Genomic DNA, 16264 nt, shown 5'->3' with positions numbered 1-16264 from the left:
CCGTGCCTCGCCTTGATCGAAGATCATGACTGGTTGACGTCCTACGTCCCGTAAGTCGAGTGTCACATCTTGTGTCGATTGAAGTTGGTCTGGTTGAATACATAATAGCAGTAGTAGTCTGAAACGTAGAAGTAGAAGTCACGTTTTATATTTTCCTAATTTTCAGGTCGTCTTTGTGGATTCGTCGGTTATCGTCAGTCGTAATTGTGCTTTTGTTAACTTTCGAAATTTTTATTTTTTTTAACCTTTTCTTGTGTTTAAGTCTTTGTCGGGTCGTCTCGTATGCGTCTTGATTTTCTTCGATCGGTACAGGTTTCTTTTTTTTATTATAGTGTTCCAACGCATTTTTCTGGGTTCGTAGTAGGTTTCTGTAAGTCTTTTCGATAATGTCCGGTGTACGAGGAGAGGGAAGAATTATTTCCAAAGGAATGAAATTTGTGGAGGAGTGAATAGAAGAATTATATTTCTGTACGGATAGTTCGATCAGGTCTGGAGTTGAGAGATTCGGATTTTCAGTTTTTGTTATTTGGTAAATTTCTAGGAGCGTTGAGTGGAAACGTTCAACGGTTCCGTTCATTTCGCTCCGTCCGGTGGCGGTTACATATGGGTTGATTTTGTGTATGTTGTAAAAATTAACGATCTCTCCCGTCATAAAGGATTTTTCACCATCCATCACAAGTGTGTTTGGTGCTTTGTACTTTAAGAGAATATCCTTTATTGCTGGTATGAGGTCGACGGCTGCTCTTGATTCGATTTGTGTGACTTGAGCGAATTTTGAAAATTTGTCAAAAAGTGAAGACTCTCTAAAAACATAATGTCGATGTTCGCTATTTCAAATGGAGCCTTTGGAATTGGTGTTTCTTGTATAGGAAACTTTATCGGGTTTCTATCATATTTGCACTCATGACAAATCTGACAGTTAGTGATAAAATCTCCTACCTTTTGAGCTAATTTTGGAAAGAAATAATTTCGAAATATTTGCTGTTTATTTTCCTGTGCACCTCTGTGGGCTCTGTAGTGTTCAGTGCGGATGATATTCCATTGGTCATCTTCCTCAGTTATGTCTTCAAGCATATTCTGAGTGAAACGAATCGTTAACAGATTTTGTTGTCCGAAATGTCTTTTATAGACCTCTTGTATTTTTCCCATTGTGTTCTCATCTGTTAACAAACCATTTACTTTAGAATAGTTAAAGTGGTTTTTTAGTACCTGTAATAATGAATCATCGTTAATTTCATTTATATAAATTGTAATTCTTGTGTATCCTGAAAATGGGGTTTCTGTTACTGCTTTATCAGGTCCTTTCTTTATTACCACTTGATGACGAAATACGTTGATTGGCGATTCAGTCGAAGGTATATAAAAGTCGTCGCTATTTTCGGCTGAATGTTGGGTTGCTGACCCGACCAGAATGATATAACAAGTTTATAACAGAACACAATTTTTGAAACATATTGCGTTATAAATTAGGTCTCGTTAGTAGTTAAAATAACAGAAATTTATAACAAGTAACAATGCGAGATATAGTTTTGAAATATTTCTGTTATGTGTTTTTGATCGGGGATAGGGAGCATACAATTCTGCTTAAGGCGTCTGCCACCACGTTTGCTTTTCCTGGCTTATACACTATTTCATAATCATGCTCTTCTAAATATGCCTTCCATCTTTTGAGTTTTGCATTTGTATTTTTTGGAGATAAAGCAAACGTTAACGGTTGGTGATCAGTTAGAATTTTAAACTTCGCCCCGTATAAATAGTTTCTAAATACTTGCAAAGACCAGAAGATCGCTAACATTTCCTTCTCTGGCACAGAGTATTTTTCATCCGTTGAAGACAAAGTTCTGGAAGCAAAGTGAATCGGTTTGTCTTTGCCGATGTCACCTTGGGATAGGACAGCACCTATAGCGAAATCAGATGCGTCCGTTGTGAGAATAAAAGGTTTCCCATAGTCTGGGTAAATGAGAACGTCAGACGATTTTAATACGTTCTTCAACTTGTCGAAGCATCGTTTTTCATCACTCGAGAGCGAAATTTTTCTATTTGATGAGGGATTTCTTTCCCCCCGAAGAAGGTTTGTAAGAGGTTTTGCGATTTTTGCAAAGTCTTTTACAAATCTTCGATAATAACTCATCATTCCAAGGAAGGAACGAAGCTCTTTGAGATTCTTAGGCTCTGGGTACCTATTGATAACTTCAATTTTTTTAGTGTTAGGTTTGATTCCTTCAGCACCGATAATAAATCTTAAAAATTCTATTTCAGAATGCTAAAACTCGCATTTGTCCAACTGAATCTTGAGATTTGCATTATCTAGTGTTTCTAGAATTATTTTAAGATTTTTCAAATGTTCGTTTAGGGTCTTTCCAAACACGATGACGTCATCGATGTACACATAGCATATTTTCCCTATGTGATCTCTTAGCACGTCGTCAATTGCCCACTGGAAGATCGCAGGAGCGTTCTTCAAGCCGAACGGCATTCGAGTGAACTTATATTTCCCGTTGTTGATGGCGAAAGCCGTTTTCTCGATATCTTTCTCCCTCATTTTAATCTGGTGAAATCCAGACGCTAAATCAAGGGTGGTGAAGTATTTTTGACCCTTTAGTTGATCTAAAACATACCCAATCTCGGGCATTGGATATTTATCGGGAATTGTCTTCTCGTTCACCTTCCGATAGTCTATCACCATTCGGAATTTTTTCTCTCCTGAGGCATCGGGTTTCTTTGGTACAACCCATACTGGTGCCGTCCACGCTGAACGAGATGGTCGAATAATACCATCTTCCAGGAGTTTGCTGATTTGCTTTTTTACCTCGTCTGCATAGGCAGCAGGGTAAGGATATACCTTCTGATGAACTGGAATATCATCGGTGGTATTGATTGTGCACTCAACGTTTGTTGAGCATGTTAATTTTGCATTTGTTTCATGAAAAACTTCTTTTGAGCTGTCGAGGACAACTCTTAGTTGATTCTGCTCCTCTTCAGTAAGATGAGCTGTTCGAAAAACGCTATTGGAAGTACAGTTTGTCTGAGAATATTCGCAGAGAGGAATGACAAGTTTCTGATTATCAGAATACAAGGTCAAAGTCCTATTAGGAAAATCAATATTTGCATTCAAGTCATTCAGTATTTCTGTCCCTATGATTCCGTAGAAAAATGAATGGAACTTATGTAACAGAAATTTAGTAATGTAATTAATTTTCGGATAAAAAAAGTTTATATCTATCGCAGAGGTTGCGTTAAATTTACCGTTAGCACTAGTGATGCCTTCGGCATTGAAATCATACGGTCTGCTGTCCTTGTAGGCCCAGGCAAGTTTTGGATTGATTAAGTTAATGTTTGCTCCTGTATCTACTAAAAAGGGGAACTGTCCACTAGTAGTCTTCAAGTTGATGTAGAGCAATATAGGTTTCACCAACTTGAGTTCCATTCTAAAAAATGGGTGGCTGTAGCCTCATCTTGCTGCGGTTCTTGTTCTTACGTATCTAATTTAGGTTCCGGTTCTGCCGGTGATTGCATATTATAATATGGATATGAATCGTCGTAATAATCATATTCGTAATTATAGAGATCTTCTGTTCGATCTTCAAAAATGGTATCGATAGGATGAGCGTGCTTTTTGAATGGGTACGGATATGCTTGCCCCGATATCGGCGGTGGTCTTTTATGATTCATTGGTGGCCTGTTACCATAGTCCACATTGTGTGTTCTCATACTCTGGTCAATCGGCTCGGGTTTCGGTAATGGTTTCGCAGCCCAAGGCCGTGGGGGTGCCTGGAATGGATTAGGCTGGTACTGAGGTCTGGTTTGGGTGAAAGGATTGGCTTGAAAGTGTTGCCTGCCAAATGATGGCATCTGTGGAAAATTCCTTGGGGCTGGAATTGGTGGAGATGGATATCTCCTTGGAGGTGGTCTAGGAGGAAGCCTATTGATTTCCAAATCCCTTGGTTTGGGAGTTGGGGTGAAATGTTCATTTCGGAAGGGTGCCGATCTGGTATCCATATTGTGGTAGTCTAGGCAAAACTGATACGCCTGGTTTAACGTCTTTGGATTGAATGTTTTTAGTAAATGACACAGAGGTTTTTCTAACCCTCGAATAAATGCATCTACTGCTTTTTCTCGAAAATAGTCAATGTGTGAATTAGCATGGAGGAACAGGTTTTCCTCCGTTTGAATTTGAGCTACTATGGATGAAAGTAGTTCGTTCACCCTGGAGTAGTGACTGCCTAAACTTTCATTGGAGTTCTTTTTAATAGTTGTTAGTTCGAAGTCCAATGTTTTTATATCACGCTTATCCCTGTAATATAGAAGCAACGTCGATTTTATTTGTGCCCAATCATGCACAATGTTATTCGAATTGAGAATATCGGCTGCTTCGCCTCTAATTTTTCGTCACAGGAGCGTTCAATTAAATCAATTTGAGCTTCCATGGCTCCGGTATCTCTGTACATGCAGAAAATGCCCTCAACATCTGTAAGCCATACTAATAGTTCTGTTGGCTTACCATCAAAATTTTGTAAATCACGAATAAAATCTGGTAGTTTTCCTAATTCAATAAATTGTTGCATGGTCAACTGTGCAGCCGCAGGAATTGGGGCTGGGTGTTCCATTATTTTTTTGAAGTAAAAGTTTAATCTAGATTTTTACTTACTTTTGACGGAAATTTATTTTTAATGAAAATTGATAATTAACACTTTTTCACTATACACCTGTACTCTGGATTTTCTTGGATTTTTTTGTCACTAAAACTTAGAATGATAAAAAATTATTGGTACTTACATATAGGACCGTGTCCTCGGTTCGGCCGGCATAAGTTAATCCGGTCTTCTTTTTGGCGTTCCACCAAGTGTCGGGGGAGAAGAGGCAGATATTTTGGGTTGCTCCGTTTTGCTCTGCTGTGTTGCATCCACTACTCCGGACCCTACTATCAATTGGGATAATCCACGGTGTCCTCGCTTTGTGTCGGTTTTTTTTAACTTGTATGTGGCTCCTTGGACCACCACTATTTAGATTTTTGCACTTTTTTGCTTGGCTCTAGAGACCAGGTTGTAAGATTTTTTTCACAAGTCACTCGAACACTTATACACTTCCCGGCACGAGATGGATCTCGCCGGAGCTTTGTGATACTCTTTTTAAAAAATACAACTACACTACTCTACCGTTCCACCTCGAATGAATTTATTTCAATTAATTAGCCCTAACTACAGTTCAATACTGCTAACTCTGCAATCCTCGCGGTGGTGCCATCCATCCGGTCACACGTTGCCATCGATTGGGTCGCACGTTGTCGTCGTCTAACAAAAATGCCTAGCTTGGCGATTGCGATGTTTGCCGGTTGTCTCGAGGAACTTCGACGTCAGCACCTGAGTCGCGTGGCTTCATCGTTAACTCGCGAAACGAGTCTGATGGATAGTAATTACCATCTTCGATGGACTTTGAGTGCAATTGCTTGCACTCCAAAATCTTAACTGATTGAAGGTTAGGGTCCTTAAAGCGGCCAGCCCCATCATTCATCAGATCATCGATAGTTAGACCCGCATCACTTACCACACCGTCGATCTCCACATCACGAGAAGGGATGTAGACGCGATACTCCAGCGTAAAGAGGCTATTGCTAACGATATCATTGGCCTGTTTCAAGTCAAGAACGACTACGCGCAGTTTATCTGACTGAACTTTTTTAATCTCGGTTACGGCCGAGTATCGTTTTGTCAGCTCCCGTGCAACAGTTATGCTGTTTAACGGTTTATTTTTGGGCCGAAAGTATACCACCCAAGGATCAGCGGATCCATCCTGGTAAACCTTGACTCGGGGGGGGGGGGCTGTGAGACATTGGGGGAAAGTGGGGGAAGTGGATCGACCATAACATTATCTGTCTCAGTATCAGATATACGTTCTTCTTCCCCATAATATTCGTCTTCGGAGGGTGATCCTTCTGTTTGTTCCATTTTGTTGCGGGAGCAACACGCTCGACCGTACTATTTAATTTAAATCAAAATAAAAAATCAAAAACAATAATAAAAAAAAATCGATAAGAAAAGTAAAAAACGAAACACTTCACCAGTTGGTTCCTGACGAGCTGGTAGGTGAATTGATCCTTCGTTTGTTTTATCCGTCACCCGCGTGACCTTCACACAGTAGAGCTGATATAGCTCGTCTAAACAAAGCCGTCTTTTAGGCAAGAAAACTGTTTAGTATCGCACTTCACTGCACTACTTTAACTGATATCGCAGGTAACAATTATCACTCGCGGGACTGTTTATTAGTAATGCTTTACTGCAGCCTCTGCCACAGCAAGCACCTTCGTACTGTAGCGGTCATGTCATATTCAGCAATATTTTTCAAATTTAGTAGAACCAGTCTGATTTGTTTGCGCCAAGAGTTAGACAACCTACCGTTGATCGACTCTTGCGCAACACCCTAGCAAATACTCCTCTCCGCGAGGGGAAGAAATTAAATTGCCTGTTGAGATTCTCCTGAAGACGAAAACCATGACGATCCTTCCCTTGGAATGCATGGTGGAAAGGGACAGATAGAGCCAAGGGTTAGCTGACAGAATAAAACAGCTAGTGGGGTCGTTGATTTCCGAACTTGCCCGAAGAAATTTGCGGGAAAATACGCGCTTCCTGTAAGTTCGTACGAAATTACCTTCCCTAATCTGAGGATTAACGCTGCTAGTCCATTTCGTCCCAGTCCGCCAAACATAGTGAAAGTGCGCGTAGTTTTGTCCGGTTTAGTTTCCAAGTATGTAAAGTGTCGTGATAGTACTTTGAATTAGTCTAAATTTCTTGTCTCTCCCGTTCCATTAGTTGTCTGTAAGTTCGTAACAAACGCTAGCGTGTGGTAAAGTGCGTGCGAATTCAGGAGAAAGGTAATAGTGCTCAAAATTATAGTGCCATTGACCCTCCCCATGTGCTAATGACCCCGTTTGCAATAGCCAGACGGCACCTCTTTATTTGACACAGCTACGACGAACGAGAGGAAGAAGAGAGGAACAAAACCACACACGCGCAGGTCCAAGCGCATCGGACGAAATTTGAACCCGGCACCGTTACGCCGCCGGAAGGAAGGACGACCCGTCTAAAAGCCGTTCCTTCTATCGTCGGGAAACCCAACGCAACTTTTCCGGCCGATAAATCATCAACCAGCATCCAACAACCGCTGGTCAGAAACCGGCGCGGCCGATCGATGTAATCGCCCGTCATCGAATCGCCCGTCATCGAAACAGCCATCGCAGCAGAACGATCGACAGCAGCAGAAACCAACAGCAGCAGATTGGGTGAGTCGTATCGTTCTTGCTAATTAAGTGTGAAGGGTGGCGTCCAAGGAGGACGCCACAGTGATTTAAGCCGTCAGAGCGCAAACGCTCGAGAAGTCGTCCACGGACGGCTAGATTTAGGGACGCGTCCATGAAGTGAGGTTGTGTGTCGGCCATTACATTTAGTTTCGCCATTCAAGAACGCCACACACAACCCTTTGACTAATTAGCCACCCGGGTGCAAAGCGATTGCCGTTGATACGCTGGAGCCGTGAGGTGACGTCACCGAAAGTTTGAGGATTGATGGAGAAAAGCACAGTATGGTCAATGAGCACAGTAGGGAGAGAGTACACGCACACAATCAGAAGATAGGCCTAGAAAATTAAAAGTTAATACAAAAATACAAACATGCATAGTAATGAAAATCTTTCCGTCCTGTAGCGTAAATAAATGTTGGTTAGTGTAAACGTACTAAAATGTTTGTAAATTCCTATAGTACTCCCTCAAGGTTTAGTCTCGTTTAAGTATGGTTACGTCACTTCGTTCGGTGTAGTTTTCGTTTCGTTTCACTGTCTTCCGCTTGGCGGAATTTGATGAGTGGTGAAAGCTTCGCTTTCAACGTGTTTGTGCCACCTGGTGAGGAGTGGCTGCAGTTCCAGTGATGATATATTAGGTATGGGGAGTTTCTTACCGCGAATTATTTTGAGGGTGATTAGGTTTTCTGATGATTGCTGCTAGTTGATAATAGGGTCGTCTACCCGACTTTTGGAGGCTAACTTTTGATAAGCCTGTCTGGTTCGATCCTGATTAATTTCTTTTAGGTGAAGCTTCTTCAGGGACTCGCCCTAAGAAGAGTCTCATCCGGGCAAACAAATCTTGGCGTGCAGTCTTCCTACGGGAAGTGGCGCATAAGCTGCACGCTTGCTAGGGATCGACCAGGGCTGGCTACAAATTGGCGCCCAACTGCAGGATTTTTTCGGAATTCTTGAAGTATATTTGGAGAATATTGTTGAAGTTATGATTGTTTTCGTCATTTATTTTCGTTCTTATGTACATTTTTAGTCTAGGTTCATTTTTGTAATTTATGTAGTATTTAGGGTAATGTAACATAATTTGGAGACCGTTTATTTTGGAGAAATATCATCAGGCATATTTTTTTTGGAGAAATTTATTGAGGATACAGAAATATTTTGGGGATTCTAAGGAATATTCTTGTGATGTTATCGTTGTGTGGGAACATTTATTAGAGATAAGGGGTTATATTTACCATTTTTGTACATTTTCTATACTATTTATTAAATTTTACATATTCTGAAAAACCGAAATGGCTTCTAAGTTTCCGAGAGCCGACCACTTAACCAATGAGGAAGTAGATTACGAGCTCATGATTCGTGGTAAGGTTGAGGAAACTAAAACTGATTCGGAAGCCAAATACCGACTACTACGAAACCTTTTTTACGAAGATGTGAGGGAAAATCGGGATTATCCGTCGCGGTTTACTATCGAACAAGAATTCGATCGCGTGTCAGGTATAATCGATGGCTTGAGAGGGAAGTTGGAGAGGGGTCCAGATGAAAGGTGTATTTCTCGTTTGAAACATTACGCGCTTAGGGTCGCCCGAAGCATCGCCGAGGATCCGGGATCCGAAGCCATGCGTAAAGAACTCGTGGGGGAAATTCGTAGTGTGTTGAATAAATTTAGTGGGAAGAAGGGTTTCGAAGATTCTCACTCAGAAGTTGTCAATAATCAGCAGATGGCATTGGAGTCAGGGAAAGATGATGGGAAAGGCGAAGGGCATCAAGACGACGGACAAGAACGCGAGGACAGGCCGTCTGATGAGAATTCAAAGCGATCCCTTGGAGCAATTCCCAAAACGGCAAGTGAGGAACAACTACGGAGGGAAAACCAACTTAACGACGAGAACAGAATGCTGAGAATGCAAGTGGCTGAGTTGAGGCGAGAATTGGCAGAATTTAGACTGGCAACCCAGATACCGGATCCGATGAGGTTCGTCAACCCTTCCAATCGAGGGCTTCAAGTTCCTGAGCTGATGAGTAGGGTGGAGTTCGACAGAGAAGCGCAACCGACACCGTACATCCGAGTCAACCATCCAGAAACCGAACGCAGGCAGAGAGAAGAGGTACCACAACGACGATATAGCGGAATTCCACAGACGAGACAGGATGAGTTCGATAGAGGACGAGTGATTCGAAGAGAATCAGTCGAACGACGGATGGAGACAGTAAGCGACCGTTCGTACTACGATGCACGAGACGGTCAGGAGCAAGCGCGACAGTTGAGCAGAATGTATGGTATGGAGACGAGAATAGCTGAACGGGAGGATCCAGCTGATAGACGGTGGAGCGACAGACGGAGTTTTTCTCAATGGGATAGTCGAGGTAATCCCACTGGTGGCCTGCATCGAAGGCAGAGTGCAGTACCCCTGCAGAGTAGCGAGGACGAAGATGGGTATGACGCTGAGGAGTTTCGCCCAAGACGTCGTGTGAATCGACGAATCGCGGATCGCGAGATTCAGGATGCAGACCGGCGTATGGAGAAATGGCATCTAACTTTTAGTGGCAACCCCCGCCATCGATCGTTAGAAGATTTTCTCCATAAGATTCGTAGGCTAGCGCGAATGGACCGGATCGCAGATGACATCCTGTTGCAGCGAGTGCATACCATATTGCGAGGAGATGCCTACGATTGGTACTTGTGCTACGCTGACGAGTTCCTAGATTGGCAGGACTTCGAGGAGAAAATCCGCTACATGTACGGCAACCCGAACAAGGACCAGGGAAATCGTCAGAAAATTTACGAGCGGAAACAACTTAGGAACGAGACGTTCTTGACGTTTAAGACGGAGATAGAGAGGTTGAACAAGCTTCTATCATCACCACTTGATCAGGAAAGGGTGTTTGAAGTCATTTGGGACAACATGCGTCCACACTACCGTTCCAAACTGGCGTGCAGAACTGTACGAGATTTGCGCAAGCTCGAATACTATGCGTACCGTATCGATGCGAACGATCCGGCACTCAGACAGTGTCGAGAAGGACCGACACGTAACACGACGGGTCTACACAACATCGAGGCTGAAGAGTCGACGGGATCCTATTCCGAAGCAGAAGAGGTGAACGCGTTAGGAAAGAGGTTCGATGGTGATCGGCGGGCAAAGGAGCAGTCCAAATCAGTAACGCGTGCTCAACAACCCAGTACCACGCCGGCAGTCGAACAGACAAATGGTCCCCTTTGCTGGAATTGCCGCCAAACTGGACATATTTGGCGAAACTGTAGACACGAAAAGCAGTTGTTCTGCTACATCTGCGGAACACCCGGTAAGACGACGGTGACCTGCGAGAACCACCCACGGATTGACCGGGACAGGATTGGTAATCCATCGGGAAACTAGGTCAGGAATGCGGAGTAGGGAACAACAGCATTCCGCCGACGAACGATGTTCCCAGTTCTAGTCCGTTTGAGGACCCGTTTCTGAAGGTGTGTGAAGTAAGGGTCCACACCGAGAGCAGCCCTCACGTAACCGTGAAGATTTTTGACACCGAATACGACGCTTTACTCGACTCTGGCGCAAGTGTCAGTGTAACGAGTATGACCGATATTGCCAAGAGGTATGGTTTGACGATGCAGCGTAGCCCACTGAAGATTGTCACGGCCGATAAAACTGTACATGAATGTCTCGGATTCGTACAGCTACCGATGATATTCAAGGGAATGACCAGAGTGATTCCGACGCTAGTGGTACCGCAAATTTGTAGAGACCTGATCCTGGGATACAACTTCTGGAAATCGTTCGGAATCGAGCCGATGATTGAGGGAGACCACGGATTCGAACGAGTGGCCACTGTTGAGACCACTCCAACGGGATATGGAAAGGTGGATACGATCCAATTCACCTTGCTGCCGATCGAGACGCTACCCGCGTTGAAGAATGTTGACCCTGATGCGACGTTGGATATTCCGGCTCTAGAGCTACCGGAACCATCAAAAACGACTCCGGAGACGGTAGAAACGGAACACGATCTGACACCCGTTGAACGCAAGGAGCTGATTGAAGCAATCAAGCAATTTCCATGCACAACAGAAAATAAGTTGGGTAGGACCTCGTTGTTGCAACACGAGATTCGGTTGACCGAAGAAGCGAAACCGAGAAGACAACCATGGTATCGGTGTTCACCAGCAGTACAAGCGGAAATGGAAGCTGAGATTGAACGATACAAGCAGATGGATGCTATCGAAGAGTGTTCGAGCGAGTGGGCCAGCGCTTTAGTACCAGTTCGGAAAGCGAATGGTAAACTACGAGTCTGTCTGGACTCTCGCAAGATAAACGCCTGGACTAAGAAAGACTCGTACCCGATGAGGAATATGGGAGAGATCTTTCATCGTTTAGGGAAGGCGAAGTATTATTCGGTAGTGGATTTGAAGGATGCCTATTTCCAGATTCCTCTAAAGGAAGAATCAAGGGACTATACGGCATTCCGCACACCGCAAGGCTTGTTTCGGTTCAAAGTTTGTCCGTTTGGTTTAACAAACGCACCGTTCACGATGTGCCGGCTTATGGACCGGGTAATCGGATTCGATCTCGAACCAAACGTTTTCGTCTACTTGGACGATATCGTGATAGCGACGAATTCGTTCAGTGAGCACGTGAGACTACTGAAAATAGTAGCAGAACGTTTGGCAAAGGCAAATCTGACGATATCGCTTGATAAGAGTAGATTTTGTAGGAAGCAGGTGACATATCTCGGGTACCTGCTAACGGAGAGCGGAGTATCCATTGACAATTCACGGATTTCGCCAATCCTCGACTATGCTCGTCCGAAGAACGTGAAGGATATTCGGCGACTGCTCGGTTTGGCAGGGTTTTACCAGCGCTTCATACGTGACTACAGTCGCATCGTAGCTCCGATATCCGATCTGCTGAAAAAGTCGAAAAAGAAGTTCGTGTGGACGGAAGCAGCAGAGATAGCGTTTGGAGAGCTAAAAGCAGCTTTGGTGTCGGCACCGATTCTGGGGAATCCAGACTTCGGAAAACCGTTCACGATTGAATCTGATGCGTCGGACAACGCAGTTGGTGCAGCGCTGATACAGCACGTTGATGATCAGCCGAGAGTGATCGCATACTTCAGCAAGAAGCTGAGTAGCACGCAACGGAAGTACGCCAGCGTAGAAAAAGAATGCTTGGGTGTGTTGCTAGCAATTGAGCATTTCCGCCACTACGTGGAGGGTTCTCGCTTCAAGGTGGTTACCGACGCACGTAGTTTGCTGTGGTTATTCACGATCGGGGTGGAATCGGGCAATTCGAAGTTGCTAAGGTGGGCTTTGAAGATTCAGTCATACGACATCGAGTTAGAATACCGGAAGGGTAAAAACAATATCCTGGCAGATTGTTTGTCGAGGTCGGTGGAGACGATATTTACCCTGACTGCCGATGTTGAGCATCAGGAATTAGCGGCGAAGATCCAGAAAGACCCAGCGAGTTTCCCGGATTTCAGGGTGATAGATGGACTGATCTTGAAGTACGTCAAAGGGGACAAAAAAGTGGAAGATGCACGATTCCAGTGGAAGAGATACCCGTCGAAGGTAGAGCGGAAGGAAATCGTCCAGGAAATTCACGATCGAGCTCATCTCGGTCCGGAGAAGACACTAGCAGCGGTGAAGGAGCGCTATTTCTGGCCACGAATGAGCAGCGAAGTGAAAAGGCAATGTCAGGCGTGCCTTGCATGCCAAACTAGCAAAGCGACAAACCAGAATACGACCGCGCCAATGGCAGAGCAGAAGAAGTTGGCTCAGTATCCCTGGCAGTTCTTGGCTATGGACTATGTCGGTCCACTTCCAGCTTCCGGCAAAGGCCGAAGTACATGTCTCCTCGTCGTAACTGATCTCTTCAGCAAGTTTGTGCTGGTGCAGCCTTTTAGGCAAGCGACCGCGGAAACGTTGGTACAATTTGTGGAAAACATCATCTTCCTGCTGTTCGGTGTTCCGGAAGTGATCCTGTCGGACAATGGGACACAGTTTACTTCAGCGATGCTCCAAAGTCTGCTAGCGAAGTATAACGTGACGCACTGGAGAACCCCGAACTACCATCCTCAGGTAAACGATACGGAACGAGTCAACCGTGTAATCACGACAGCAATACGAGCCTCAATCCGGAAGGACCACAAAGAATGGGCCAATAATTTACAGCAGATAGCCAATGCCGTGCGCAACTCAGTCCACGACGCAACTCGCTACACTCCGTACTTCGTTATGTTCGGCCGGAATATGGTTTCCGACGGTAGGGAATATCGCTATCTGAGGGATTCGCAAACGACCAACGATGGTCAGCTGAAGAACGAGGAAAGGGAGAAAATGCTCGAAGAGGTTCGGGAGAACTTGAAAGCGGCGTACAGCAAACACTCGTCCTACTATAATCTTCGCTCCAATGCCAATTGTCCAACTTACTCTGTGGGTGAGAAGGTGCTGAAGAAAAACATGGAACAATCGGACAAAGGCAAGGGATTTTCTGCAAAGCTGGCCCCCAAGTATGTGGCAGCCGTAGTGAAAAGGGTAGTAGGAACCCACTGTTATGACCTTGAGGACTTGAAGGGGAAGAGACTGGGAATTTTCAACTGCAAGTTTCTCAAGTAACTTACCCTTTCAAGTTCAGCTTTAACATCGATCACTGGTTGATCGAATAAAAGTCAAGCTATGTACCTCTCAGTATTTACTGATTGAGACAACGCACCATGATGCTTTTGCTCTGGTTGCAGAAAATACTGTACCGCAGTTCGTAAAGTTAGCACTGTCCTTCAGACAGTGCACCTCCACAATAACTTTCATTTACTGGGGGCATCCTTGTTGCTAAGATCTTCATTCTAGCTCAAGAAGAACTTTGCGAACGTGTTGGATTATGGTCATTTTAGATCTCCTTGAGTTGCAGCACTCTTGAGTATAAGACATTTGTTACTGAACGAACAAGTTCCCCTCGACCAGAAGACAGAGCGAGTCCTTGATTTCATCAGGACGATGAGCTATAAAACCAAGAACTCGGAGCCACCAGTGCACAGTGGTCCAGATCGCTAATTTAGGAGGAATTTTTACTTTCTGACAAACCTGTATAATTTAGCCGTATCATGTCTTAGGATGAATTTGTGTACTTTAGAAGATGCTTCTTTTTATTGGAATAGTTATTAGGGTGGTTCTAATTTATCTAAAATACGAAAATAAACTTTTTACTGATGAAAGATAGAGCTCCACAGTCTTCCACAAAGTTGTAAAGTAACTTATTTTGAATAAATTTGTTGAACATATTAAAGCTCTATCTCTTTTAGTTTTTGTTATACAAGAAATTTAAAAAAAAGATTAGGGTGTTCCTGAAAAAAACGTTTTTTTAGTATAACTTTCGTATCTTTTACTTTTTGTTAACACAACCTTTGAACAGCTTATTGAAAACTTCAAGCCGAGTATTTTTCTCCAAGACACCGAAGGTCTAACTTTTTTCTTTAAAAAGTTATGGACACTTTTCGTTAAAAAAAATAGCCTATTTCAAGGCTCAATATCGCTGATGCGGGCACCTAAAATTGAATTCTGTTTCCACCACATGAAAGACCATACTTATTAGTATATTTGAGCAAAAATTGGCGAATACGATATTTTTTTAAAATTTGCAATTTAGATTTAAAGTTTGTAGTTTTGCAGGTTCAACGCATTAAAGCATTTACACACATATCGTTGTATTATGAAAAAAGCCACTTTCAAATATCATTCTCTCATCGCAGCAAGCTTTGCATAAGTGAAACGACTGTCAAAAAAGGTTTCTGATTTTATTCGTTTTAAATAAAACTAGTAAATATGGATATTAGTCGAAGAGAGTTGGCGAATTTGCTTATTGCTGGTAAAAAGACAGATGAACTGCTTAAGTTCATTACAAGTAGTAATCCAAATGTAAAATTGAGACTTGTTAATGTTCGAAAGAAATTTTATATTTTGTTAAAACAACCTTTGAACAGCTTTTAGAAAACTTCAATCCACGTTTTTTCATAACTCTGAAAGTCTAACTTTATACTTTCAAAAGTTATGGAAACTTTTCGCTTATAAATAGCCCTTTTTCAAATGTCATTATCTCTGATTGGGGCAAATAAAAGTAAGTTCGGATTGAACCATAGAAAAGAACATACTTTTAAGTATATTTGAGCAAAAATTGGAAAATATTATTTTTTTTAAGCATGTAATTTTAAATTTACTAACCAAAGTTTTAAATTTTATCGCATAGCGACATAAAAGAAATTGCCTAAAGCCTTTGTATTTCCTTTTCTGTTTTGCTTACATATCAACAATACTGAATGTGTTCATTAAAAATAATTTGGCTATGACAACAATTACAAGCATTATTCAACATAACATGCTGCCAGTAGGTATGTGCAGTGAAGAAGTTCAAGAAACCAGGAATAAAAGTATTCGCAGATTCCGAGAATTCCACGCACGCAAATTCGATCGACTCGTCAATCTTGATGACGTTTTCAAGAGACTTCTTGTTTCATCAGATCCTATAATTTCTCTTAAATGTAAACGTCGAGTTCAACGAGCACCGCTGGATATACCTGAAAATGCAATGCATCTACTTTTGAATTAATTGGCATTGAATAAATTCTCCTTATATAAATCATAAATTGTTGTCATAGCCAAATTATTTTTAATGAACACATTCAGTATTGTTGATATGTAAGCAAAACAGAAAAGGAAATACAAAGGCTTTAGGCAATTTCTTTTATGTCGCTATGCGATAAAATTTAAAACTTTGGTTAGTAAATTTAAAATTACATGCTTAAAAAAAATAATATTTTCCAATTTTTGCTCAAATATACTTAAAAGTATGTTCTTTTCTATGGTTCAATCCGAACTTACTTTTATTTGCCCCAATCAGAGATAATGACATTTGAAAAAGGGCTATTTATGAGCGAAAAGTTTCCATAACTTTTGAAAGTATAAAGTTAGACTTTCAGAGTTATG

At 42.6% G+C, this 16264-nt stretch overlaps 1 protein-coding gene across 9 annotated transcripts in view; it reads right to left on the bottom strand.

Moving 5' to 3' along the window:
- Positions 1 to 16264, bottom strand: part of LOC131678338 (putative uncharacterized protein DDB_G0282133) — a 2723618-nt gene that overhangs the window by 731363 nt on the left and 1975991 nt on the right. The gene's annotated exons all lie outside the window — the stretch shown is intronic.

The sequence above is a fragment of the Topomyia yanbarensis genome, chromosome 2 (genome assembly GCF_030247195.1).
Source record: "Topomyia yanbarensis strain Yona2022 chromosome 2, ASM3024719v1, whole genome shotgun sequence".
NCBI lineage: Eukaryota > Metazoa > Arthropoda > Insecta > Diptera > Culicidae > Topomyia > Topomyia yanbarensis.
The sequence above is the reverse complement of the archived record's forward strand: the minus strand, read 5'-3'. Positions and strand labels throughout refer to the sequence as shown.